The sequence below is a fragment of the Columba livia genome, chromosome 3 (assembly GCF_036013475.1).
Source record: "Columba livia isolate bColLiv1 breed racing homer chromosome 3, bColLiv1.pat.W.v2, whole genome shotgun sequence".
Taxonomy (NCBI): domain Eukaryota; kingdom Metazoa; phylum Chordata; class Aves; order Columbiformes; family Columbidae; genus Columba; species Columba livia.
The window spans coordinates 68,224,757-68,248,941 of NC_088604.1; the positions used below are offsets into that span (position 1 = coordinate 68,224,757).

The following is a 24,185-nucleotide window of genomic DNA, read 5'->3' on the forward strand; positions in this document are numbered from 1 at the left end:
CTTTACTTCTCGATTCTCACCAGCTACATTTTGCATGGTAGCCTACAGCACTCAGCAGAAAGGAGACAACTAGGATTTGGCATCCTCATCAACTTTCTTGTTGAAGTCTCTCCTACATGCATGGTCTGCACACCCACCCCACCCCAGGTAATTCTCATGTAGGGCCTCCTGCATCCCATCTGTTAGCCTGAGTTACTGCATAGTTCAAATTGAAAAAGAAGGGTTTGGGGTCAAAAGTGGAAGGAGGAAGAAAGAGCATGTGTTTACAGCCCAGTGCCACAGTTTTAGGCAGAAGTGATACCTGAGGTGTTGTCCCCATGCTGTCAGTGCATTTCACTCAGAGGTGGTGCAGGAGGCATGAGTGCTCCAAAATGAGATTCACAACAAAATCACCATGAGCAAATGAGAAATCCTGTGTCTCATTCACATTTCAGCGCCTACTGACAGTGTGGGAGAGCAAAACCTGCCGCTGTGGTGTGAATTGGTGTGCCTTCGGATGGAGAGGCAGGTAAGGAACCAGGCTCAGTGTTTTGCAGGCTGCATGGCTGCAGTTAGGCATCTGAATTCCACTTTAAACCAAACCAAAGCACTTCAGTGCTGACAATTAATCTTTATCAACCATTTGCTGATAAAACCTGAGTCCAACAGAAATTAAAGAGAAGCTTTATGGCTGTGGACTACCTGACTCTTCTATCCAGTTCAAACTCCCTAGCCTCTGCAGCTTGCCTCTTGGTAAAGGAGCAGTAACACCCTAGCAGAGTTTATGTAGCTGCTACTCAATATCACATTAAGCTTCCTCCATCTGACATGTAAAACTTCCACCTGCTCAGTCACCCAAGTCCTGACTTGAACTAACAACTCTTGATCCTATGGTGCTATATTTGCTCCCAGCAGGCTGATAACAAAGTGTACAGAGGAGCGCCTGATCCAATTTATGCTATAGCCTGAGACGGTACTTGTTTTACACTGGCTGTTATCACCTAACAGCAGGATCAGTCTAAGTTCGTTGTTCTCTAGAGAAGAAGGAAACCGCAAATACAGTGAGACATCCATGTACCATGGTGTTTTAGAATGTCAAAGAGCCACTACTGTATCATTAACTATAATTTTAAGCTTTGAAAATGCTGTCAATGAGTCTTGGTATTTTGTCATCACTGTAGTATTTGTAAAAATCTGTTCCTCTCCATTGGCTTCTTCTTTCATCTCTGTGGTTGGCAGCCTTGTTATTTGTTTTTCTGTCTAATGGAAATTCTAGAACCACTGGTAGAAAGTTAAGTGTTCCTACAAAAAACACATGATTCCCGTGCTGTACCATCCCCCCACTTTAAATACCTCTTTCTTTCTGTTTAAAAACTAATACTTTACAATGGCAATGAGTACTGTTTTCCATCCCCCCACCATTTGTTCCAAAGGCAGCAGGAGATTTTAAAAAGTTTTTTCTCTCTAAACTTACCAGTGAGATAATTCTGAGTCACTGTGAGAAGTTTGTTTCTGTCCACCCCCTTCTCTTTTGGAGAGAGACATTTTCACAAATCTCCTGTTATCAGGCAGTGCTGAGAGTAGAGCAACTGTGGAGTCTCTAAATTGCCAGCAAATATTATTTGAGTTTGCAGTGATAAAGTGGAGGAATAACCAAAAGGTTGTAGCATGCTTTAAAGATTCAATCCTGCTCTTCGTTTGAGGATTTCCTTTGCCTCATCCACATTAAAAAAAAAAAAAAAAAGCCAGCAAGTACAGAATAAGCCTCTGTATTCCACTAGAGCAGAAGAAAGCAGCTCATAGGTTGTCTGTTTAACCAGTTTTGTAAAGCTCTGGTTATCAGTGAAATTTCCAAACTTCTAAATCTGGCAGTTTTTGTTGCTACCTTTATGCTCATCTCCAATTTGCCCCCCAGCCCCACCCCCTACCACATGCTCGGTTCCTGCTGCTGTGTGCAGAATCAGCTTTCTGGATGTTTCCTCACAAAATACAACACAGCCCAACTTACCACCTGCAAATAGCTCCATCTGCTCCAAAACGATTTGTGTATAAAGAGAAATTAAGAGAGAAAGAGCTTGCTAGCTCTTCACCTTGCTAGAGGGAGGTCACTGGTAGTACTTGCTCCTTCTCTATAATGCTCTGGGAAGCCAATTCAGTGAATCAGTGAGGTATTTCCTTCACACCATTCCCTAAAATACTATTGGCTTTATGATTCCCTTCTTTTCCCAGTTGTCTGGCCATGTTAGGACAGGAGATGAGAGTCAGAAGGATTTAAATGCAGCATTGACAGGGCAGAGATGTTCTAACATACAGGAGAAACATATCTGGGGCTGTTGCACTGATGGAGACTTTTCACATTCTTTCATTCCTGGTAGAGGTCAGTTTTAGCTGACTTCTCTACTAGACACATTCCTGGCCACAGACCAGAAGATCCACAAGGAAAGTCGACCATGGCACTGGTGCTGAATTCAGCCTATCCTTATGGAAACAAGGCCTTCAGATGACCAGGGCCACCTAGCAGGTGAATTCAGGTTTGGGTTAGGTGGAAGCAGCAGTGGAGATGCTCAGCTGCATCAATGGCAGCTGTCCTGGGCAGGTGGTAGCAGAACTTCAAGTGTGTACTAAAAAAATAGAAATTCCTAGGGCTCCTCAGGTACTGAAAAACAATCTTCTATTCCCAAAGTCCTTCTGCCGCAGTTCTCAGGAAGCATACAAAGGACGGGCAAATAGGATTAAAACAAGTAATACGTAAAGAAATCACAGCTTATTCTATTGATATTAGGAAGGACTTCATAAAGAAAGATTTTTATCTTGTTAGAACAAGAGTTTTGTGCCAAAGTTACTTCTAAACTGTGATAGGTATCTATATCCCCTACTGAGTGTGCGTCCGGAACCGAAGGCCAGAATGAGCATTTAAGAGAGAAAAAAAGAAATGCCACAGTGTGAAAAAAGAGACTGAGAAACTAGAAAGAGAGTTTGCTTTCCATTTCTAGAGGCACAAAGAAACTAAGTGCTCTGCATGAACAACTCCATCAGTAGCTTAAAAAGTTTAGGAGAAGGGCATTCTTTTTGTGCGCATGACCTTTTCACGAGCATGGCAAATAAAATAAATAAGGAGAATAGGCCAAATCCAGAGGTGAGTTTATATTTAAACACAAAGTTTATGTTCAAGTTTCTAGGAGAAGAGTTGGAACAATGTGGAATAAGCTTGGAGCTTCTCATTCTCTTAAGATCGAATTGCATAGTATTTTTAGACTTCAATACTGTACATGTTTTGACCCAGAATGTAGTTAAAGTCTTCTTTTGTTTTGGATCTATTGTGATTTGTTAGCACTTGACATTCTATAAACTGCGGCTGGCATATACTTTCTTGCTTTCATAGACATAAACCCAGAATCCAAGTGGAGCTGGTTTTGTTTGTTTGTCTGTTTTTGTTGTGGTGGGGTTTTTATGTTTGTTTGTTTTTGTTTTTGTTTTTGTTTTTTCCCAGTAAGCACAGATTTATTATGTGCCAAAACCTCTACAGATTCCCTCCATCAGAAGTTAAGGGGGAGGCTTTCAAAACATTCTAGGATTTTTTATTTGAGACACCTCACAGCTTTTTGTGCAGGCATTCCTTCCCAGCAAATAGCACAAGAGCTGGCATGCTGAACAAATAAATATACAAAGGTTACTGAACGTATAACTTTTTCCTGCCAAGCAGCCTACTTCTACCTTGCATGCACACACTGCAGGTTTAAATTGCAGGCATAATTTAATTTCCTTGAAACAACCCAAACCAAACCAAAACAAACCTTGTAAGGATTCAGAAAAAAAATGTTATTGAGATATGGCAACTTGTTTTATGTGGGAGATTACTGAAGATCAAAAATGTCCAAAAATTATTTCTACTGTTGAAACACCTGTTTAGACCTCACCTTAATGTTCACGAGAGGCTCCTGTTTATCTGGACCCCTCCATAAGGAAAGACATGAAGATTGCTGATGAGAAACACCAAGTTCATGTTCTTGTAATTTTCTGACTTGTAGCAAGTTTCGTGGGGTGAACACGATTTGATGAGGCAAATAGTCTTGTGCAATAAGGTAAGTTTTTTTCCTCATCTTAAATAGCTAAAGCAGGCTTTGTGTCTTTAAAAGTGGAAAAAGCAAACAGCTCTCATGAAAGAGTTGCTTTGGAAATGCTAATGTACTTCAGACTTCACTTAAAATGTTACAAAGCTGCACCTCTCAGTCTCAAAAATCAAGCTACCTTTTTCATAACTAGCCATCTCTGAAGCACATAAAAACATCCAAGGAATTAAAACCACCTGCCAGTTACCGTAAGTGGACTGGTTCAATATAACTGGAAGATTCATTTTTGTTGGATAAAAATTACATACTTTTGGGCTCCCAAGGTCCACACCAGCAGTCTTCAGCTTAAAAAAAAAAAGGGGGCAAGAAGGAAGGAGATAGAAGCACCCTTACCACAGTATTTCACAACACTGTATCTGTACACAAGGTTCATAGCAAGTCCAAGTCCTGTGGTAGGGGGTGAGTTGCAGCGTGCTCTGCACCCGCAGCAAAAGCCGCTAAAGACCACTTCCCCCTGTGTGTGCCCACTGCTTCTCCTGCCGTGAGCCCTGTCCCAGCTTGTGTGAGAAGAGAGGTGAATGGGTTCAGTCTCTATTTCCACTGCTCCTCTTCAGGCGATATGAAGGCTGAATATCTTAATTAAGTTTTTCTCAGGTTATATGTCAGATCTTGGCTTCTTTTTTTCAATAGTCCCTTGGATCCAGCTCCTTTGGAAAAAAACATTGTTTACAAACAGAATTAAATCTTTGGAAGAGATATTTCGATAGAGCTTAAAACACACATGGTTAGAAGAATCTGACCCAGAATTTCATGTTTCACGTGGAACTGATAAAAGGGGACTGCTTTTGCCTTTTCCTGCCTCTATGAAAGTGGCATTAGGGATGCATTAGATGTGAAGAGGTGTTGTACATCCTTTGCTACCTAAAGCATATTCAGCATCTCCTCTTTCTCCAAGGAGAGCAGTACCATTCCCTCCTCATGTCCACCTGTTTGGATGGGGGACATCACTGAGAGGGCAGGAGTGGCTGGCAGAGGAAATTCTCTCTTACAGCACTCAGGCAATGCAATACACTCTGTGACTGCCTTTGGGAGGATGGCTGAATGCAGTGGAATCCCTTAGCATTTAGGGTTTGTCTTTACATTTTCCCATGAAACCAGAACTGAAAGAAGCCCCAGTTATCAGGAACCTTTCCAAGTTGACTTTATGGTCTAGAAACTCAGACCGTTTCTGTGGGACTTGAAAAACATTAGCAATACATCAGGTGATACAGGTATATAGATAAAACCTACACTTATCTCTATATTTACTCTTATACTGCAAACTTTGCAGAGTAAGAACTGGTAAGGGCCTGCCATAGTGAAACAACCATTTGGAAAAAGTGGTAGCATGGTTAAAGCAATAAGGATATAAAAATAAACCCATTTTTTCACCCGTCAGCTAAGAGAAAATACTGCCACTAGCATCTGGGGACAGATTTCTCATCTCCTTTGCCGTCTTAGTGTTGTTCAGTGATTTCTCCCACTAATTTATTTACATAAGTTTTCTATTCTCTCACCTGGTATATTTCCCAAGGCTCAAGCTTTTTATTCTTCCTTTAACCAACAAAAATATTCAAGTTATTTTCATTTTCCATTCTCTTTCTGTTTGTCTTCTATTCACAACTTCATTTCTTGCTGCTGCATTTTCCGCTTCCCATTTCTGTATCTCAGTTCCTGGCCTTTGTTTCTGTCTCATCTCAGTCTACAAACTGGGCTTATTTTCCTCCTCTCACCCCCTGTTTTCACAGTCTCTCTTCTTGACCTTAGTGCAGTCCTGTGTCACTACAAATAGCCTGCTAAACTCGCAGTAGCTGTGTGGTTTTGCATGAGGGTACGTGCGCACACACACATTTTGTTGCTTAACTAACTGCCTTGGGCTATCTTGGGGGTCTCCCCCATTCTCCATGACTAATTCAACCGCACAGTCAGTTTGGGACTCTTAAATGTGCTAAGGAGGCTGGTTCTGAAAGTGCCCATAGTAAAACACCCCTTCAGATTTTCTCCTTCCACAGAATGCAGTTTTTGCCTGTCAGAGTTGTCTTTAAATCTGTGAGTGCCCAAACGGCCTGCTCCCTGATCTCCTGTACTTTGCTGGCAGAAGTTTCTCCCCAAACTCTAACTGCACGTGCTACCAACATTTAAACGAATGTGTGTAAAACACACACTTGCTCCCCAGCTGAGATTTTCTGGGGTTTCTGATCTGTGCAGACTAAGCAGTAGCTGTGAAATAGTCTAGTCTGTAGTTCACATCAGTTCTTGCTCTCTCTGAAATCCTCCAAGTCATCTCTTTGGTTTTGCCCACCTGCGGTCTCGCTGTGTCTTCAAGCCCTGGACTCCTTGGGAAAGGCTGCGCAGTGCCTGGCCACAACCAGCTCCCAAACCCCAGGGGCTCCCCAGACATCTCTGCAGCCAGAGCATCCCTACTGCTATGATTACAAATGCCCGTCACTATTTTGTCACCACATTCATCTCAGATATTCAGAAATGAAGGCCGCCCCGAGAAGAACTGCCAGGCCTCAGTTCAGTCCTTTGAACACGGCGTAAATACAGCCTGGTGTGAGTGAGAGGTGGATCTAGTCCTTAATCAGGCAGTGAGTGCAGTAGTATGGCTAAGTATAGTAACCACTTCATTTACAGTACAGTGACCCAATAATTATGCAAGATAATACTGTATGCACTTAGCTGGCCTGTGCCATTCAGAGCACTTGCCAATAATACACAAGCACATTTCATTATCTCCTTCCCCAGCTCATGGCTCTTTATAAACAGTCTGTTTTCTCTCGAGATCACTGGAGCTATGACACGGAGGACTGTCTAGGTATATTTAACCCTGCAGATCATTCCAACGTGCTTCTTTAAAATAAGATCATATTGTTTTCCCTGCTTTCCATTTTTGAAAGGCTAAGCTTTGGCCAGAGGGTACTCTACATATCTGGCTGCAAACAGACTTCTTGGAGCCAAGCAATGCAGTGCCTTGACTAATTTCAGCATTCACTTAAGCTAAATTATTTATGATACTCTCTGCACAGGCCTTTCTCTGTTGTTGTTGTTTTAATGTTGTAATCTCAGCCAGAATAAAAGGATAATTTGCATGCGTTTTCAGCTACTGCAGTAGCTCACACATGGCTCTGAAGACTGACGCCAACTACAATAAATTCAAAGTTTGAACTGAGTGGCCAGAAAAGGGAAATTTTGACATGCCAGTAAATCATGTCCGTAATGGTGAGAAAGCTTAACATTTTTACGTAAGCAGCTGAAACAACATCAGAAACATTTTCCAATGATACAGTTATTCACTTATATCAAAAGCTCATCACCTTTGCTGCAGCAACATAAATCTGCACGATGTGAAGCTGAGAATGGTCTGTTTTCACGTCCGAGCTGGTACTATGAGTCCAAGTTCATCACCAGCAGAGCGCAGCTCCATCATCCTGAGAATGTAGAACATCACACAGACAGAGGGAAGAAATATAACTATGGTTTTAAGCAGCCTTCTAGCTTCCAGCAGGCACAAGGCACAGGAGATAAGAAACAAAATAAAAGTTACGAGGGAATGCAGAACAGAGAGGTACCCCCGCTCCACTGGCTGGTGGCTTGCCAAAGAAAACAACAGAAACAGGGATTAGAGCTTGTGGCTTGCGCATTAGAACAGGACTACCTATTCCCTGCCTTTTCTCCTCTGAAAAGCTGCCATGTGAGGAGAAACATTCCTTTTATTATTTATGGGGACAGCCACTCTTGTTTATTATGCTCATGTTACTATGCTACATGCCAAGTACAAGCCCTCTTTTTCAGAGAGAGGTTTTTCTTTATACGGGGTGGGGGGGGGAAAGAGGGAGAGGAGAGGAGAGGAGAGGAGAGGAAAAAGAAAAGAAAAAAGAAAAAAAGGAAAAAAGATAAGAAAAGAAAAGAAAGAAAAGAAGAAAAGAAAAGAAAAGAAAAGAAAAGAAAAGAAAAGAAAAGAAAAGAAAAGAAAAGAAAAGAAAAGAAAAGAAAAGAAAAGAAAAGAAAAGAAAAGAAAAGAAAAGAAAAGAAAGAAGAAAAGAAAAGAAAAGAAAAGAAAAGAAAAGAAAAGAAAAGAAAAGAAAAGAAAAGAAAAGAAAAGAAAAGAAAGAAGAAAATAAAAGAAAAAAGAAAAGAAAAGAAAAGAAAAGAAAAGAAAAGAAAAGAAAAGAAAAGAAAAGAAAAGAAAAGAAAGAAGAAAAGAAAAGAAAAGAAAAGAAAAGAAAAGAAAAGAAAAGAAAAGAAAAGAAAAGAAAAGAAAAGAAAGAAGAAAATAAAAGAAAAAAGAAAAGAAAAGAAAAGAAAAGAAAAGAAAAGAAAAGAAAAGAAAAGAAAAGAAAAGAAAAGAAAAGAAAAGAAAAGAAAAGAAGGAAAAGAAAAAAGAAAAGAACCCGCCTGTTTGCAGGATTAGTGAGGAAATTAAAGCCAGTGTAGAGAAAGGAGCTCTTTCTACAGGGCTGTGATTCTGCTTGGGAAGGCGGCAGGAGCAGAGCGCAGCGGTGTCCCGACAGCGAGGTGCTGGCAGGACCTGGCAGGAGGGATCTGCCTGGGAGCGTACCCGCTGCCCCGGCACTGCCCCGGCACTGCCCCGGCGCATGGAGCCCCTTGCAGCCCCAGGAGCCGGGAACTCGCAGCAGAAGAAAGGTCGAACAACCGATAATCCGAACATCAGCCCTTGTGCAGTTTGTAGGAGATGGATATTTCCCCTCCCCCCCACCTCGGGTTTGGAACAATGTTGATAGGAAGTAAAGAAAAACAAGTTTGTTCCTTCCCCCCCCCCCCTTTTTTTTTTTGCAAAGCAGCTGAAGGACAGCTGACCTATTTTCTGAGTTCTGCAGCACAGGAGGCTCCCCAGCACCTGATCACTTCTTTGTGCCTGTCCCCTGAAGCATATTTAATACTCAAAGGCCTGGCCCTGCTCAGTGATTGCAAAGGAGGAAACTCTCAGCTGCTCTTGGACTGCAGCCTTCGTACTGAATGTGGGCAAGGATTTGAAGCGATCTACCGAATGCAAAGCAAATCCCAAAGCAGAGGGAAGGGAAACCAGGCAACAGTTCTTTCTGTGGTAGATGGCAATGGATTTACTGCCTGGCAGTTCACAAACTGCCTACAGCTGGGGGAAATTGCTAGTTCAATTCTCCCATGTTTAATGTGATTACTGGTTCTAGTTCATAGGCTTAATTTCATTCCATTGAATTCTTCTCCACTAACAAAAGCAAAACAATCAAACAGAAAGAAGCACAATAAAAATCTCTTCCAAAAATACAGAATACAAAATGCATTTTTCAAACTAGGAACCTTCACTCATTTTGTCTTCAGAAGATTTTTTTTTTTTTTCTTTTGAACCAAATTATACACAGAAAGAAATTATTCTGGAAAATGAATATGCCATGTCATACGGAAGGAAGAGAACTCTTTCTCCTTTCTCACTTGAGTTTTTATAAAAGACCCTGAGTGATGCCCCTTGAGTGTATAATCTAGGAATTAAATATTTGGATTTGGGAAAAGCAGAAAGACAATAGATTTGCAAGGGTCACATGAAAACCTGACTTAGATAGTGAGAGGGTACAGCTCTACGCAGCCAGCAGAGAGGGATAAGTATGAATCTCCAGACTTCAGCATTGTAGCTCCCACACAGAGGCTTGGTTCTGCCAGAAAGGGATAAGACAGTGAACACGAGGACTTCTATCTCACACCTCATTTTTCAGATTTTAGCCTTAAAATACAGGCTACAGCAACGTAGTTCCGTTTTAGAAACCACTTGTTGCTTCACGATGGCCTTACAACAAGAGGCTGAGCAAACTTTTTCCTGTTTATCAGCAACACAAATACTGTGTGACAACAGCAATACTTCAGGTAGAATCTTTTTTTCTTTATCTGCATGATCGAAGTTACAGGACAACTTGTAACAGCCAAAAGAAACATACCATAAAAAAATCTATTCCAACAAATTGTGTTTTTCATGGTATGAGGCTAATATAAACACTGTAAGCAAATTTTACCAGTTTACCCTTGCTTGCAGTAAGTGGTTGTGCTTACTTGGATTTCATCCTTAATACAGTATAAATAGTTGTTGCAGATAATGTATTTAATACCTTCCCAAGGCAGGTGTCTCCAGATTATTGAATGAAAAAGAATGATAACTTTCTGTGCTCTTTCAGTCTTGTCTTAGTGAGTTTTGCGGATATGATTTCTTACATGGACTGAACATGGATGTTTTATTTTTCATTTTAATCATAAAGAGGCAGAAATCATGGTGATATTATAAACAAAACATCTGATATATGGCAACTCAATACTAGTGCCTGTATTATCCTCTGAGTCCACTGCAGAATATGTTTTGCTTGTGAATTTTACTACTTTTTAAATTTATCTTCTCTGTCACCAAAACTGTCCATTTAACTTAATTTACATCTGCTCTGCAACTAATAGAGTATTTAAGCATTTCTAATCATGCTTGCCAATGATTGTCTCACTGTCTCTAATTTGTTAATTAGCATTTGTTGCATATCTGATTATATTTTATTCATTGTTGGCTTAATTTACATTGAACAAGCCACAAACAGTTCTTACCAGTTATTATCAGTTTAGCTCTTTGCAGGATCAATGTTATGCCATTGTTGACATAAAACTACAGTTAATAACTCACTTTAGTGCCTTCAGCCTCACCACCAAGGCAGTAGCGGAGTTATTCTCCTGCTGTTGGTATCCTTGACTGCATGGCCCGGACCAAGCCAAACATTATCTGGCAGGTTTAGGGATGAGTTATGTTCCAGAGCTCTCTTTTGCATCATCATCATCTTCTTTCATCCCCTCACTGTCCTCACGTAATGAATGTCAAACCAACTCCATTAGCTTCAGGGGAATTACTTTTATTAATAGCGGGAGACGGATGGGCTTAGTGAGCTCTATTTCCTGCCACATCCCGACAGGCATGTCTCACTCCAGTGCCCTACAGCCTTATTTTCTTTACTCCTGCATTTTCTCCTACTCCAGGATTACTTCTGACTTTTTTGCCTTGTTGTTGGTTCAGGTGTTACCAGCTGAGCCCTCCCAGTCCTGCCCAGAGCTTCTTTTGCTGCAAAGCCACTGATCCCCTCTGTGCTACTCAGTCCTGAACATTTCTACCTGCATTCCTTCCACTCGACAAGTTTATAACACTTTTTAGCTACTGTCTTCTAATAGAAGGTGTCTGCAGCCTCTTAATACCTTCCTTCCAACTTCAGTGTATTTATAAAAAAACCACAAATTTAATTTCTGGTGTACTATCTGAGATTATTTTCCCTCCAAGTGACTAGACCTTCTCACACAGAAGTAGTGAGTAGGCAAGGAAATCCCTTCTCCCAGCCTCAGTGGACATGATGTCTTCCCTCCTTCCACCATCAATCCTCTCTCAAACCCTCCATGCTCTCAAAATAGTACAAGATCACACACTTCCTCTCCTTCTCAAAGCCCTCCTAAACTCTTCAAACCTTGTCCACTGCTGTAACTCGTTATCTAACTCCTCTCTTTTTTGTTTCATTTTGTTTTGTTTTGTTTAGGCTTCAAACCTAGATGAGCTCTTGTCTTCACAAATCCTTTCTCATACCAAGGGCCCCGTGCTCCCCCTTCGGTGACCCCTGCTGAAGCCTTCAATACGGAAGAAACACACCCAGGCTCCCATCCCAGTGGCTGTACCTTGTCCTGCCATCCCAGGGCCATGTACCTGGAGTGGGGGTGACATGCCATCACAGTCTGAAGGTGCTGGATAAGCCTTCTCCAGAATCCAGTTACTGGCCACTCCGGGAGGATGAACAAAAGCCTTTCTTTTGGCTGAGGAATGCCCCTTCCTCTTCTTAGAAAGATGGATATACCAGTGCCCACAGCATGCAGATCTGAGCCCCCCCCAACTGTTTTTGCCTGCGGTTGTTCTAAATCCCCCCACTTGTGTTTGCTCACAATACATACCCCAAAGCTCAGAACAATTTTATTGTGTTGCTCTCCCCGGCTTTAGGTCCATTGACTGTGTGCTGGGAGTGCAAGGTCTTGGTGAGAGAACTGGTATCAACTTGTCTGTTTCTAAATCATGCTGCAAAGTGTAGTTATGATTGTCCTGGGGAGGCTCTGGGCACCACTACAGTGCTAATAAATGGTCGGTAATAATAAAAATAAAGGAACAAACTAAAAACAAATAGCAGCAGCAGCAGCTGGCAAGAGCCAAGAGACAGGAATGTTTTCCTTTCTTTGACTTTTTATTAAAGTTAGTAAAAAATTTGTATATGAGAAATCTTTTCCAACAGAAAATGCCTCTTTTTTTTTTTTTTTCCCCAGAGTGAAAACTCACCAACAGAAACACAAAAGTTTCTACAACACCATAGTCAAATTTACTCCGCAGTTATGTTCATTTACTGAAACAAACCCTTGTAGGCAAATGCTAACATTTGATAGGAGTTCAGAGAGAACTCATTAAAAATGTTTAATAAAAATTATGGAAATGCTGAAGAAACATAGAAAATGAATAATTTTGCATACTATCGCACAGATCCAGTTGCACAATTTCTGCTCCAAAATTGCAGTCTGTTTGAATATATAGAACACATAAGTGTGTGTGCATGTATTCTTCTATGTGTATAAATACATACAAATACCTTCATGTATTTAACTGTTTCACAGCCTTACAAAAATGTCATGACCCCCTCAGGTGCTGACATTTGCTGCCCTTGCTCTGAGGCAAAGTATCTGGACAGACAGTCCCTGCTAAGTACTCGCTCCATGGCTATCAAGGGGTATGCAGGACCTGAATGGCTTGTTATTTGTCAAAAGTTCATCTATTCTCGAAATGGAAGTAGGAAATGCTTTGATATACTGAAACAAAACCTACTATTTTTTCACCCTGATTCTGGAAGTGCCTCAGCCTCCTTTGCTGAGGAGCTTTCTTGCAGCAGGCCCCTGTGAGGGCCTCGGCCTGCTGGAGTGGGGCTTTCACTCCTCGAGTGCAATAGGTCAACGGCTTTAAAAAGTTTCACGTTTCCACCTTGAGTGGAGCTATAACTTTTCCTTGTTGTAAATAATGTCATTGTAATTTTGGTGTAAATTAAAGACCCTGATGATTAGTTTCTTATACTTGTTCTGCAACCCCGAAGGAAAGAAAGAACCTGGTAAGGAAAACAGGTATCCAATGAATCACTCTTCTGTTGATTGAATGAGGTTACTATTATTTGTAAAGGCTCTAAAAAACATGACCTGGGCTTCTGTGTTTAATTCTATTATTGCTGACACTTCTGGTCAACATAATGCAACGTTAAGGCTGGCTGATTCTTTGGCAAACTTAGTTCTTATAAGTGGTGTTCACTTTCTGTTGGCAATTGTTGGGTGTTACTTAGCTCACATAATCAGTGCTGCCTTGGACAGTATGAATATCTGTACCAGTCGGTCTGATCCAGTATCCTATTTCCTATCATGGACCATAGCGGATGCTTAGAGATGGAGCAGAAGCAGTATGGACAGGGTGATCCTTTTTCTGATATACATTTCCAGCTTCCAGCCATCATCACATAGAGGATTTCTGGAGCCAGAGATGGCATCTAGATTGTTGCATTAATAGGTCTTGATTGAGCTATTCCTTATAAATTGCCTAATATTTTCTTACAAATTAATTTATTCTTTTGGCTGCCATGTCATCCTGCAGGATGAATTCCACAGCACAGTTTTTCTCTGTGTGTATTGACTTAAACCCATTGCCTGATCATTCAGATGACACCTAGCTTTTCTGATATAAGATGTAATGAAAAAGTGCTTCCTGTGTACCTTTTCCCTGCCTTCTTTGTTTTACAGCTGTCACATCTCCTCACTGTTATCTCTGTTTTCAAGCTAAAAATGGCAAACTCTTTAGTTGCCCCTCACATTCCACACCACTGAGCATCTCTTCTCTCTTTCTTGACTCTTCTCTCATTTGACCAGCTCTTTCTGAGACAGGGGAACAGAACTGCCTGCAATAACCGCAGTTTAGGTAGATGATAAATTTCCATGGTGAAACAATGACGTTTCCTGTTTAACTCTCCTTTCCTTTCTTAGAGACTTTTTTCACTCTTTCTGAGTCTAATGCAACTGTTTTCAGAGAATTAGCCACAGTCATTCCAAGGTCCCCTTCCCAAGGAGTAGTAAGTAATTTAGTACCCATTCTGCAGCGGTAGCTAATTTTTCTTGTTCCCTGTGTCCCCTGGTTTGTATTTCTCATCACTGAATATCATCTGCCACATTACCCCATCTTCTCACATCTTTGCACCCTGTATGTGAAAGAGTTAATTCTGAATGCATAGAATAGGAAAGAACAAATATTACATGCATTTATGATGTATGCATGTATGCATCATGTCTTTTACTTATATCTAACTCTATTTGAACAATGTACTCTCCCTTTGCTAATAAAGCTATGCTGATCTCTCACTGACATCCACAAATCAGAAGGAATTGCTATGTTTCGCAGCAGCATAGACTGCACAATATAGTACAAATTCTACCATGAATACTTTGCTGTTTATTCTGTCTGGAAAGTAACCTGTTGTTTGAATATCTTTACTGATGTTTTATTGATAGGATGGAAAATGTCTAGTACATTCTGATTAACATTTGTCAGTTAGTTTTCCATAACCATGTTCCATCTGAAACAGGTAAGACTTGGACATGTTATCATAGCCAAATAACGTATTTTAGCACCATCTTAGAGCTATGAGATCTATATAATGCTAAACTCTTTTTTATTCCATATTTTTAAAACGTTAGTGTTGGATTCCTGTTACATGTGATGTCAAACAAGAACAGTAATAATTTATTCCTTGGGAACTGACCAGTTGAACTAGTAGGGCAATGAAGATGATTAAGGGAGTGGAGCATCTCCCTTATGAGAAAAGGCTGAGGGAGCTGGGGCTCTTTAGCTTGGAGAAGAGGAGACTGAGGGGTGACCTCATTAATGTTTACAGATATATAAAGGGTGAGTGCCATGAGGATGGAGCCAGGCTGTTCTCGGTGACAACCAATGGTAGGACAAGGGGTAATGGGATCAAGCTGGAACACAAAAGGTTCCACTTAAACTTGAGAAGAAACTTCTTCCCAGTGAGGGTGACAGAGCACTGGAACAGGCTGCCCAGGGAGGTTGTGGAGTCTCCTTCTCTGGAGACATTCAAAACCCGCCTGGACACATTCCTGTGTAACCTCATCTGGGTGTTCCTGCTCCAGCAGGGGGACTGGACTAGATGATCTTTTGAGGTCCCTTCCAATCCCCAACATTCTGTGATCCTGTGCATGGACTTCACACTGTTTGAATGCTTTCACACTAGGCTGCAATCAGCACATAAATCTCAAAGCACCTCTAGGTGACTACTTCAGCTTGTCTCTAAGCCTTCTTTGAAAGGTCTTCTCCAGAAAAATCCCACATGACCAATTTTCCTGTTGCCACTTATACATTTTAAGATATACCATGTTTTCTACCAAAGCACTCTTTCTAGTTTTATTCTGTCCTTGTCTTTCCTTTGTGTGTCCCTATGGGATAACTTAACTCTTATTCATATTCCTGCACACCAACAAAAAAAGGTTACTAAAGCGAAAAAGGAAACATTAAATTTGTAACAGGAGGACATCAAGGCAGTAAAAACAAAAACTCAATCAAAACTAGGAGTAAAATTCTAGTAAAGAATAAAATCCAGTTAAGTGAACTACTTCCCAGTTAATTTCCCCACTTTTATTAGAACACAAACGTGACAAATCTTCAAATCTACTGGATCTTTGGGAGTTCCTGTGGCTGAAGGACTTCTCTGACATAAGTTCATACCTCTGCAGTGGGTGTGTTACCTCCCTGGCTCTTTCAACACATGCCCCTTTAGAGCTGTGCTGCTTCCCTAATACCTGTTTGCAGCACCTGACTGTTTTCTGCACAGCTACAGTGAAATGACACGTTTCACCCTTACTCTACACCTCTTGCCTTACGTCTGTTTTTTAGCCCTTGTAGGCATCTGTGAGAAAAGAAGTGTGATCTCAGCTGCCATCACTTAAGAATTTGGGAGACAAATGAACATGATCTGGAAAACGTGTTTCAAAAAATCACCCCCTTTCTTTGTTACACGTTATGAAAATACCAACAAAATATTTTAAAAAGTAATCCCAGAACTAGTGGCTATGGATAAATGCAAGCTAAGACGACTGGCAGCAACCACCAGGGCTGGAGGTATATGCAAAGTGTCAGTGTCTGAGGGCTGGGATCCCTGGGTGCCGAGTTTTGGGGAAATCCCTCCCGCAGGCACAGACCAGCTCCTCCTTAGCAGTTAGCAAGCAGCAGATATGGTCTTTTGCCTAGGGAAACCACGCTGCCACATATACTAAACATATATTTAAAAAAGGGCTTTTTAAGGCTATACCCTCATTTTTGAACAGTTAAAGCATGAGCCTAAGGGATAGGACCTAATTATAATAATTATTATCTGATGATGCATGGTTTAGTTTCTTGTAACCATTTCTTTGAACAAGCGCCTCTGAGACAGTGTTTGAAAGACTTTCTCATTGAGTAATTTGTCAGGAGATCAGGTTATAGCAGAGACTTTGAACTCAAAAAAGTTATACATAAAAGAAAAGAGAGTTTCATGGCCACAATTATGCTACACGGGACCTAGAGGAAACCTGGGCCAAAGGTAGCAGCATATCATGGATGCAGCCACCTCGCTCCAGGGCAGACAAACCCTGAGCAGTGTGAATTTGAGCTGCTCTCTAGTACTTGGCTGTAGAATTATAACCTGGAGTTATGGTTATTACACTGTTTGTACATGACAAGAAGATATGTTTTGTGCCTTTACGGCCTTTGATGAAAGGCTCTCAAAGCAATTTATGAACATTGAGTTTCCAGGGAGCCCAGTAAAATTCCTGTTAAAGAGTTTTGGAGATGGATGAAGCAATGTGCTGTAAGTTTAAAGTGCTCATTCATCAACACACGAGTAATTTAGCAGCACAGGCCTAAAGCCCAGAAGCTTTTCTGATGCTTGGTAAGCCCATAATAAATGCTACAAAATGACAAATGACAAAAGGGTTCCCAAGGCAGGGCCCAGGAGCTGATAAGGCAACAATTGCATTCCAGCCTCCTATCTCCTGTTTACTTCAATCTGATCACTGGGCAGCATTCTTTCCAGTGGAAGGAATAAAGTGGGAATCTCCTTCTTTCCTTCCTTCTGGAGGGCTGGGCTCCATTTCTGGGCAGAGCATGAGGGTTTACCTTATCAGGAGAAATTCCCCTGCAGCACAGCCTGACAAACAGCTCAGACAGAGGCACCATGCGTTCATGCACCGCAGCGAGATGACAAGCTGGCAGAAGGCACACTACTGTGCAGCATCTTGGGGACAGATAATATTGTAATGACAACGTGATCAAATCTGAATGGTCTGGGACCTTTAATGGGTTGTAATGGAGCTCTCTTATTCAGAGGTTGCACGGTCTGAATAGTTTGGAGCATTCCCCAGAGCATCAGCCTGTGCCGGGCACACAACACAAGTTTTAAAATCTCTGAAAAGTGCTTCTTGTGTTGAAGTTGCTGACCAGGGTTTCCCACTCTGTTGTTTGAATGCAGGAAGGGAAGGTAGCTCCTGATGATAGCAGGAATAAGTCTTGACCTTATGAAGAATTGTTTTTCTCAGAGCTGTCAGGAGATCCTAGCAAAGGCATCAGCAGCATGGCGCCTTGGAAAGGCCCAAGGCAAAGGACGTGCTGCTGCAGTGTTCATGCAGTACCAGCCCCTTGCAGTGCGGGAGGTACTGGTGGCCGAGTGCCTGGGGACAGCAGGAGGATAGGAAGGCTCCCACCAGTTGAGGAACAGCCCGTGGCCTTGGGGACCTGTGGCCAGATCTGCTGCACTGACACACTGCCTTGTCACCTGGGTGAATCTGGTTAGCAGCTGTGGCATTAGTGTTATGGGCACCTGTCCAGTTCACCTGGCACCATTGTTGACAGTGTCCCCAGGGAAAAAAGGAAATAAAGGTGCCTTGAAGATTTATTTCTCCTTTTCCCTTGAGCTGAAGCCCTGCAAGGTCCAAATATCTGCTGGAAGGGCAGCCCAGTGAAGCTTCTCTCACAGCGTCACTTGCTATATATGGCCTGGGGATGGCCAAAGGACTTCAGTCTCTCTCTGGCTCCTTTAATAAACATTACTTCCAATGCAACAATTTAAAAGAAAAATTTCTGGAGCACAGGCTCATTTTATTGAGGAGGAACAACACGCTCAAATGGAAGCAAAGTCCCCAGATGCACTCTGCAGGCAGCAGATCCAGATGGTTTGCTTGATTGCTCTCTAGCCATAATCTATAAGAACTTTTTCTCAGCTGGGAGGAAACTCTCCTGCTGGAAGCTCTGGCCTTCAGCATCAGCACTGGAAGAGCCCCTGCCTGCATCACACCATGCTGCAGTGTCACATCTGTCCATCCTGCATCTAAATAAGTCCCTGTATCGACAACTGTGTCCCAGTCAGAAAGGAAGGATGTTTTGGTTTACTAAAATGCATACATATTTTACTGCTCTGTGTATTTTTTTGTGGAAGTGGAGACTAAGTTTTCATCTCTATTTGAGATTGTGCAAAGATTGTACTCAGTTTCAGCAGGATTCTCTGGGCTTATGTAACACTGCTAATAAATAACTAGGCACATTTGGAAGGACAAATAACAGCAGTTTTCCTTTTAGCTTATAGAGCCATATCTGTCAGGCAGGATCTTTTCCAAATACGTATTATTTTGCCTACAGGTGGGATGCTCTGTACAAACAGTGACAACTGCATATTCCTAATACCTTTTGCAAAAATCTCCAGTATCATCTGTTAAAAATGCATCTGGAAAATCCACCTTAAAAAAAGCACACCAATGAAATGGCCTGCCAAACTGCAGCTTCCCGATCCTTCCATTATAAAGAAATGTGCTTATGGTGCAATTTATGTAGGCTCTATATTCCAGCAAAAATACATCAAGTGGTATCAGGTTACTAGAATCAGTCCTAAAGCAACTGTTTCCTCGAGGGGGAGGGAAAAAAAGAAGCAGCAGCTTATTTCACATTCAGTAAATCGTGACACAGAGCTCTCTCGGGGAAGTAGCTGGAACATGAGAAATGAGGGGTTTTATTCTTATGAACACCTAATATGGTAACTAAAAGCAGAGGAAACACCCCCTTTCAAAACTAAACCATAATCAATTTTCCAGCAAGGACAGTGTCTCCAGACAGCAGTCTATCTGCTACAGCAAAACAACACCACCACCCTTCCCTCTTCTGAGAAATTTCCTGAAAAAACATTGTTATCTCTACATCTTCAGATGCTGTGAAATGCCTTGTTTGAAGAGTTTGATGACCAAAATGCTTTGACCCTCTGTTTGAGGTCAAAGAGGCTTCCTGAAAGAAGATCTAATACTACAACCTCCCACTCACTACAGATAAGCTTGTGTTCCTTCTTCCAGCAGAAACTCACATTTCAAAGACGTGATTTGAAATAAAAATAAATAAAGGGTTTTCATCTTTTACTGAACTGCTTAGGTTTTGGGTTTGGTGGTTTTTTTTTTGGTAAGGGAAGCAAATAATAGCAGAAGCCAATGCAGCTGCTATAGAGGGTTGGTTGGTTGGTTGTTTTTTAAAGAAGCTATGTAGATGCATGAAACAAAACTAACCCACATGTTCAATCGGTGGGAGTTAGAATAATTTCACTAGAATCCACAATCATACATTCATCAGCTAAACCCACCAATTTTTATGCAGGATTTTTTCCCTTATTTTTCCCCACTTATCTGGAGCAGAAACAGCAAACACAGAAGGAAACTTGAGCCCAGACAGTTCCTTATTTTAGAGGCTAACCTGACTACTAGAAGAGGACTTCTGCAAAAAGTGGAAGCGACCTATTTAATGACTGTGACTCATTTTCCTCTGTCTTTAGACTGGTAGTTAGCTGCCATGCACCCGTTCCCCTCATCCCAGTGGAAGAGATCTTGTTTTGCTGAGCATATGTGTGTAACTTCAACTGTGAAGCATTGCAAAATGTGCCCCGAAGACGAGGGTGAGCCTTAAGTACCTGGATCTACATAAAACTTCAGCTTTACAGGAGTCTTGGCAAGCAGTAACTCTGTAGTTACACAGCTGAGTATTATATTGTCTTACAGGGTAAATTCAGGCAGGCATATGCTTGTTGAGAACATTTTAAAAAATGAGATCTGCAGAAGATACTGGCTCTTCTACTTTCTCAGCTGATGTGATCACCTGCTCCCATTGCTTGACTTCTTGAGCCATAAGAACAAGGCAATCCTGAAGAAGTGCCACCCATGTGAGGTATTTCGCTTACATACTGTCAAAACCAATTAAATTTTTAGTGCTGATGCTACATTATGAGTGTGGATAAATGCGAGTAAGAGTGTGACACTGAGTATTTGGTCTTTTAAGTTTCTTTTTGGAAAATGCGAACAAAGCTGCATCTTGCTTGTGCTATCCAAGCTTGCCTGTGACTTTCATTCATGTAGCCATGAGATCCTAAACATGCCGTTTAGTTTCCGCGCACTTCATAGTAATCCTCTCATGAATAGTCACTATGCATGCAGGGGAAGAGATTAAAAACCAAATGGTTGACTCATGCCAATCTAAAGACCGGCATCTGCAGACTCATTAAGGAATAGCTCTGTGAGCTCCCCACATGCATACCTGCCCTTTCTGGGACTCCAGGCTGCCACTGTGACTGGCAGCTGGGTACTGTGCTCTCCCTTCACACCCAGGCCTTCCACCCAGTATGAACCATCAGGAACCCAGCATCTCCCTGGCCTGACCAGGTCTTTGTCTTGCCACCACAGCCACTGGTGGTGTGGCACCTCTTCTGGTGAGCTCTGCAGACGCAGATCTGTAATTGCTGGTGGACTTGGGGATGGCCCTGGGCTCTCCTTTGCACAGCTGTCTGTGGCTTGGAGTGGAGTGGCCACGGTATCTGCACCATTTTCTATGCACACAGTCCTTTTAAAAGTGGGAGAAGAGAAAGGTATTTGTATAGTTTTCTCTCCCTGCCCATCTAGTAACCATTGCTTTAAATAGGTACTGTTAGAGTCTTTGATTGTTTAGTTTCGTAATGCCAGCTTAAAAATAGGTAAGAGCCAAAACTAGGTGTTAGAACATCCTTGTGACAAACAGTGGCATTCCATGGCATTAAACTGAATGAATTAAGTCTTTGAGAAGCATCTGTGTGCCTCTTGCAGTTTTCCATTAAAAAGAAAAAGCACCTATGAGCAAAACTACTTTCTTATGTTAACAAATTTTTACCAAATAATTTCTTTCCTACATGCAGTTTACCTTTCTTGAAGAGTCTATGTACAATGTAGATTGAAACTTCTTACGGTTTTTAAAATGTTACTACAAAACAACTTCTTATCATATGGTAAAATCATTCCTCCATTTCAGTTTCTCTTTCTGCCACTGTTTGAGGCTTCTCTATGTCTTATAGATTTTCTTACCTTCTCTCCTGTAGCTGTTTCTGAAGATTTTCATTATTCTGTCCTTCTATGACAACCACCAAAATCTCTTCTATGGGCCAGTTCTTCCATCATGCCATGTGCAATTTATATGGTATTAAGCATTAAAGCTGAAGAGAAAAAAAAGAACACAACACAAACCAATGAAGAAATCAACCCTAGAAACTCAGCCAGAGACTTCTCTTGACGTGGTGTTCTTTCACCACACATGTACAGCGCCAAGTTGGTCTTAAAATAAACTTCCTTCGACAGTTTATATCCTCCAACCTGCCCCCTGCCCTTGCTGGATAGTTCCCCTCTTATCAGCCCCTTTCATTTTTCAGGTGAGTTTTTTAGATACTGTATAATCCTACAAGGACATAGTGGGCAAGAAGGAATTCAGTTTCCAAACGCTTTCATTTCTGCTTTGTGTCAGTCTGTTTTAAAAGATACAAGATCTAATTCCTATTAAAACAAAACTCATGTTCAAGTTTAAAAGCTCTTTTACAGTCTTGGGAGTGCCCAACTTAAGAAAAAAAAAAGAGCTTGGCAGGTCTGCCTCAATGTTCTAGTCAACTTGGAGCCCCATCACACCACCTTAGGTTGTGAAGAACACACCCATTTCAGCAGGAACAAGAAATAAGCATATTGAAATGCCATGCTTTCTCAAGATGCCTTGCAATAGTGTGACAGATACCTATGTCCTGCCTTCAAAGATCTGGGTGTTATTTTAAATTAGAGAAGAGACATTTGTTTCCTCTAGTGGAACAGAGACAGAATCTGCCCCAAAACTTGCAGAATTACAGAGACACAACACTATAGGAAGAACCACAGAAATATGAGACAGACTTCTCATTTTTAATTGGCAGCAGCATATTCAGTTCAAACAATGGTCAGGAGTCTTTCATTTGTTAACTGAAAATAATTTACCTTTTTAATACACACCCATTAAGGCATAGCATAAACGTAAAACCCAGAATAATGTAGGTTGGAAGGGACCTCTGGACCACCCAACCTCTGTTGTGTGAAGGAGAGATAACTTTCAGGTTTCTCAAAGCTTCATCCTGTTAAATTCAGAAACCCTTAAAGGATGCAGTTTATTTCAGTCAGGAGTTCCCTGTTCCCAAGCCAGTCCCCTCTCAGGACTGCTCATTCCCTTGCCCATCGGAATGGGCCATTCTGGTACTCCAAGGAAGCTCTTGAAGATCAAAAGAACATCCTTCTGCTGCTCTGTGGCAGCCTCCCACAGTATCCTGAAGCAATGGAATCTGCTCTCCCATAGTCCAGGATTATCACCCTGATATTTGCTTTCCTTTCTCTCCTTGGGAACTTAATCATTTAATGGTCACGGTAGTGTCAAATTGTGATGTAAATGCAGTTTGTCAGGTAAACAGCAGAACAGTCAGAATATCAGCTTATTTAAGAGCAAATAGTTTCCAAACAAATCTTTATAATACAAATATGAAGCTCAGAGTGAAGCCAAAATGAGATGCCAGTGAGAGAGACTGGTGGACATCTTCCTGTTACTCATCATACTAGTTTTTCCTTGCAAGTTTTACCCAGCAATGAAATAGTTAACTTTACTAAACTGTACGTTGCTGCATGACTTAAGCAATAACATGCCATTAAGATGAATAGCAAAAGTTCAGATCTTTGAAGATCTTGCTCCGCCAGCCTGTGGACACCTTTGTATTGCTTATCTTTGGCTGACGTTTTCAAAACCATCCTCACAGCCATTTGAGGGCCAGTAGGATGTTTGTAAACTATTAAAGGCAGTGGATAGGGCACAAAGGGGCAGCACACACTGCCCACACAGTATGCGTCCACATGATTTGTACAATTTTCTTGGGTCTTATACACTCTTCATCTTCTGTATCTTTTTATAAACGCTGTAAGAACCCTTTGTACAGATAGGACAGCAGAAAAGCAATGCTTAGAATGGACAGGGCATTATCTCACTTGTTAAAAAAAACCAAAACAAACAACCCATAACAAAACACATGTGATAATGTACGTACATGCATGTATGCTTGTATATGTATGCTCACTAAAATTTAGTTTACCAGTTCTTGTTTTTCTTCCTTTCCATCCCTGCCTTCTTGACATCCAGAAAGAAATGGCCATTAACAATAGTTCAGAAACCAGCAAGCATGAACTTATGAATAGAAGTTCATTGCTGTGCTATTTTGTCAATTATTAGTACTTCATTTTACATACCATCCATAACATCCCCAAACAAGAATCTGATTGACTGAATATGTTTTGGCTTTAGCTAATAATAACTATTCTATTTTAGAGACATAAACCATTGCTGCTAGAGTGTGGTCATAATGAGGAGTTTGTGTTTGAGGAAATCAAGGTCTTGATTTGATCATGGCAAGGAGTTACATCCAAAAAACTTTTAATCTTTTCTTTAGTCTGCCAGACAAGGTGTTGCTGTATTTAGGCAGCCAAGCAAAGAAACATCTAGCATTTCAAGTTACTTCTGATGTGTATACCATGTGTAAATGAGAATATTGTGATACAGCAAATAAAAGCACAAGAAATTCCCAATAGCATGGACATCCTGAAAAATATTGACAGCTCAGCCTTTCAGGCTTCCTCTCAAAATGGATGAAAAGCAGC

At 41.3% G+C, this 24,185-nt stretch overlaps 1 long non-coding RNA gene across 3 annotated transcripts in view; it reads right to left on the reverse strand.

Moving 5' to 3' along the window:
• LOC110362788 (uncharacterized) overlaps positions 1-24,185 on the reverse strand; it is a 40,805-nt gene that overhangs the window by 11,396 nt on the left and 5,224 nt on the right. The window contains exons 3-5 of one of the 3 annotated variants that reach the window (XR_010471435.1): positions 21,564-21,691; positions 7,406-7,519; positions 3,117-4,756 (exon numbers count right to left, since the gene is read on the reverse strand). This is a non-coding gene — a long non-coding RNA (uncharacterized LOC110362788). Of the gene's footprint in view, positions 1-3,116; positions 4,757-7,405; positions 7,910-21,563; positions 21,692-24,185 lie in introns of those variants that run through there. The other 2 variants (XR_002420421.2, XR_002420426.2) reach the window with 2 other exon arrangements.